General features: G+C 54.8%; 1 protein-coding gene across 1 annotated transcript in view; it reads left to right on the forward strand.

The window, feature by feature from the left end:
• The first annotated feature begins 1,936 nt into the window (after positions 1-1,936).
• Positions 1,937-4,799, forward strand: part of VIL1 (villin 1) — a 26,834-nt gene continuing 23,971 nt past the window's right edge. Inside the window, exon 1 of the mRNA XM_027589833.2 lies at positions 1,937-1,996. The gene's annotated coding sequence lies outside the window, so the exon portion shown is untranslated. The remainder of the gene's footprint in view (positions 1,997-4,799) is intronic.

The following is a 4,799-nucleotide window of genomic DNA, read 5'->3' on the forward strand; positions in this document are numbered from 1 at the left end:
TAGAAATTAATGTGACTTTTCCAGAGGCCGATTTGCCTGTTCACATCTTTGATCTAGCAATTCCAATTTTAGGAGTTTATCCCAAAGAAATAATAAAGGAGGCAATCGAATGGCAAGGATTTAGCAATAACCGGTGCGCCTGGGTGCCTCGGTCTGTTAAACATCTGCCTTCGGCTCAGGTCGTGGTCCCAGGGTCCGGGGATCAAGCCCAGGTTCGGGGGGGGGGGGGTCCTTGCTCAACGGGGAGCCTGCGTCTCCCTCTCCTGCTCTCCTCCCCTCTGCTCGTGCTTGCTCTATCTCTCAAGTAAATAAAATCTTTAAAAAAAATTTAGCAATAAGAAGAATCACCACGGCATTCTTTGTAGTATCAAAGAAATGGATATAATTCGGAAGTCCGATAATGAATTATTGGTTATATAAACTATGCTATCTATCTAATGGGTTATCATGAGAATATCAAAATGCAGTCGTGAAATAACATATAACATGCACAATAAAAAGGATAGATAGAAAAATAGATATTATATACACATAGTACACATACACAGCATATGTGTACTTGAAAGAAATACTCAAAAATAAATCACTTGAGATACTCCACAATAAATCACTGATTTATTTGTAGATTATCTCTGTAGTGAAATTATAAATGAGTGTTTCCTTTCCATTTTGCCTGTCTGTATAATTGAATGAACATAGGCTCCTTTTCTTAAAAAGGATTTTATTTATTTATTTATTTATTTATTTATTTATTTATTTATTTATTTGAGAGAGAGACAGAGACAGAGAGAGCATGAGCAGGGGAGGGGCAAAGGGAGAGGGCGAAGCAGACTCCCACTGAGCAGGGAGCCTGATGTGCGGCTCAATCCCAGGAACCTGGGCTATGACCTGAGCCACCCAGGCGCCCCTAGACTCCTTTTTATGAAGGAAAAAAGGTGTTCTTTTAAGAAACAAAGTAGCACCTGCCGTGTGTTTACTCCTCTTTGCAGACTGTTGGTGAGCATGCTCGCGCGCGCGCGCGCGCACACACACACACACACACACACACACACACACACACACACACACACACACACGGCCTCCGGAACTCTGGGGAAGGTGTGGTCAGGAGGAGGGGCTGCCCTCACCCCGCCCACTTCATCCTGCCCTCCACAGGACCAGGGTTCAGAGGGGACAGGAGAATTTCTGTAGGGGTCAGGGTTGGGGGGCAGCTGCCCAAGGTGCTGAGTTTGTCAGCAAAGCGGACTTCAGAGCAAGACCCACCCCGAGAGGGCTGCCCTGGTTTCCCGTCATCAGTGAGACGGGCCGTCCAGGATCGGGGTTGGAAGTGGAAGCCTTGGCTTCTGGGAGAAAGTGGCAAGAATCCAAAAGCACTGGTTTATGGTAGCTAATAAACATGCCAGGTGGAGTCAGTACCCGGGAAGGGGGTGAGGGGGCAAGAAGAGCACCCGTGCCCCCTCGGAGCAAGCGTCCTGCCGAGTGAGAGACCCTTTCGGGTGCCAGCCCCTTCGGTCCTGGAGGGGTCGCAAGTGTGAATCCCTGGCTCTGCATCCCGGAGTCCTGCCCTATGAGCCTTTCTCCCAGGGAATGAGGGAGGACGGCCGAGCCTCTTCATCTGGGTTGGGAGGAGGAAGGGTCCAGGCTCCCCCGCCTTCCGCGGCCGGGGCTGTCCGTGCACAATGAGCGCCAGAGCCGTGGGCAGAAATGTACCCTAACCCCGGGAGCTCGCTCACGCCCAGCCAAGGGTGGGGCCCGCTGGCTCTGGCTGTCAGGCTGTCGCTGGGCTCCACGGGCTCCAGGGACCTGGCGGGCACCTGCCTCCCCACCCCCTCACCCATTCTCTCTCTCTCTCTCTCTCTCTCTGGGGCCCTATCTTCCCTTATATGGTGAAGGCTGTTCCTAGAGGAGGGGGGGTGGGGACAAAGGTCGCTCTCCTGCAGCCAGCTTGCCACAACTCCCTGAGACCTCCCAGGTGGCAGCTGCCTCCCCCAGACAGGTAAGGCAGCCCCGCAGGACGCTGGGGCGGTAGGTCGTGGGGGGCAACAGGACAAGGGCCCCTGCTTCTTGCTGGCAGCGTAGGGCCACCTTGGAGCGGACGTGAGGGAGAGGCTTGGCATTCTGGAGCGTCTGGAAAGAGCAGGGAGCCCAGTGTGGCTTCCTGGGCCTCCAAGGAAAGAATTGTACAGTCTGCACTCCAGACAACTGCTCTTTCAGAGCCGCACCTGACGCTAACTTCACTTCAGGTGTCAACCATCCCGATTGCCCTGAATGGGGAGAATCTGGAGACACGGCACTTTGAGATTTGCAACTTGGGCACTCCTGGGCAAACGGGGACTAGTTGGTCACCCTAACCTCACTCTGCCTCCCCTTCCCCCGCCCCACCCCATCTCTCTGCCCATTTTTTCTTTATCTGAAATGGTTTCTTTCTTTGTGCTGCCATTCCCCCTGATACTGCTGGGGCCTCAGCGCCCCTGGATCCTAGGATGGGAGCCACAACCCTCAGGAACTGGATGGTCAAAGGCAGAGAGAGGCAGGGGGCTGGTGACTGGCAGGGACCTTTTGGCCCCCATCCATGCTTGGTCACCCAGGCATGCAGCTCTGTCGCATCTCCCCTCCACCAGGACCTGTCATCTGGCCTTTCCAGCCATGGTGGCCCCATGTAGCTGAAATGGGTTGGGGGGGGAGGTAGGAGCCAAGTCCAGACCAGGGTCTTGGGACATCCAGTCCACCCTACTTCCCAGAAAGCCTGCAAAGGCATCCCAGGTCCGCAAGGGGCAAAATCTGCAGCCTGGGACGCTGGGGTGTGTCTTCTCTCCTCGCTCTCACAGGCCTGGGGAAACAGGAGGGTGTCCTGGGTTCTAGGGCCTGCCACATCCTTGTCTAGCTCAGAACGGCATGACTGGGGACTGAGAGCCATGACAGCACTCTGCAGCCGGAACCCTGACGGCAGCAGGGCAGCAGTTAAGCAAGGGAAGATGGGACCTGGTGGTGCAGGAGCCCTAAGTCCCGCCAGGGCTCCAGCACAGTCCACCCCGTCCATTCCACAGTTCTGTCTTTAAGCTCTGTGAACATTTGTTGAGCACCTACTATGTGCTAAGAGTTGGGGGCTGTGCAGATGAACTGTCTAGGTCCTTGACCTTGGAGACCTCAGACTTAGATCCTTTCTTCACCATGTGGTTAGGGGGTCAAAAGTGGCATGGGTCCAGGATGCCTTGGAGCCCTCGGGGAGGGGCCCTTAGTCTAGCCTGAGGATTCTGGGAAGGTCTTCTGAAGAAATGAGAACTAAACTGAGTCTAAAGGAGCATGTAATGTTTAGCCATGCGAGGAAAGGTGGGGAGGGCATTCGGTAAAGGGAAGAGCAGGAGCAAGGACATAGGGGAAGGGGGAGAAGCAGCCTGGGGGGCCAAGGCAAGCAAGCAGTCCAGCATCACTAGAAGGCAGTGAGTGAGGGGCGCCTGGGTGGCTCAGTCGTTGGGCATCTGCCTTTGGCTCAGGTCATGATCCCAGGATCCTGGGATCGAGCCCCGCATCGGGTTCCCTGCTCCGTGGGAGGCCTGCTTCTCCCTCTCCCACTCCCCCTGCTTCTGTTCTCTCTTGCTGCGTCTCTATCAAATAAATAAAATCTTAAAAAAAAAAAAAGAAGGCAGTGAATGAGCAGAGAGAGGTAGGGGGTGTGGCAGGGGGCAGGCTGGAGAGACATTCAGGTAGACAGAGGGGCAGGAAAGGGAGGGCTCCAGGGTGTTGCACAGATAGCTGACTTTGGGGGGGTCTGGGAGGAATGGTGCCCTTCCTCAAGTAGGGGACAGAGAATACTGGAGACCAGGAGTGAGGGGGGCAGCCGGCAAACTCCAGTTGAGGGAGAAGGCAGTACATATCCAAACCTGGGGCCATGCTGTGGGCACGGGAGAGTGAGGAGCCCATAATCCTCCCACAAGGTCAGAAGCAACAGCCTCTCTGGGGAGGGCCCACCTGGGCTGGGGGACAGGGGCTTCTGCTCGGACCAACATGGATGAGAGCAGGAGCCGTTGGAGAGTATCCGTGGGGGTACCCTTGCAGTAAGAGCTCACCTCTCAGGGCCACCCTCCTCAGGATCCCCTTGCCCCCCCACCCCCAGCGGAGGCTCCCCCTTACCATTTCAGGCTGCTGGGGGTCCCGAATCCTGATTTTCCTCTAGGGAGGGAGCGTACTGGCTTTTCCAAGTCCCTGCTCCCCCAAATCTCCACTCATCTGATGGGCAAGAAGCGCCTACTCCTGTCTACCCTCAATTCCTCTTTTTTTTTTTTTTGAAGATTTTATTTATTTGAGAGAGAGAGCACGAGATGGGGAAGGGTCAGCAGGAGAAGCAGACTCCCCACTGAGCAGGGAGCCCCATGCGGGACTCGATCCCGGGACTCCAGGATCATGACCTGAGCCGAAGGCAGGCGCTTAACCAACTGTGAGCCACCCAGGCGCCCTACCCTCAGTTGCTCTTGCTTCTCACTCCCAGGATCAGAGCATGTCCCTAGAGGTCATCTGGTTGACCCGGCCCTCCCCCCATCTCTAGATGAAGAACGGGGCTCATGTTCATAGAGCTAGTGAGTGTCAAAGAATCTGTCTCGGAGAAAGGAAGATGTAGACCCAAGTGGTGAATGAAATAACACAGAAAATATTTTTCTCCTTTGTACCCAAATTGGTCCTACTGACCCAGGGGTCCTGGAAACCTACAGTCTCTGTGGGTTGAGAAATACCTCATAGACCCACAAGGGCATCGGACAGGGCCCAGGCACCAGGGGTTCCTACACAGAGCTGGTGACCGGATG

Source organism: Zalophus californianus, chromosome 3 (genome assembly GCF_009762305.2).
Source record: "Zalophus californianus isolate mZalCal1 chromosome 3, mZalCal1.pri.v2, whole genome shotgun sequence".
In the NCBI taxonomy this organism is placed as follows: Eukaryota; Metazoa; Chordata; class Mammalia; order Carnivora; family Otariidae; genus Zalophus; species Zalophus californianus.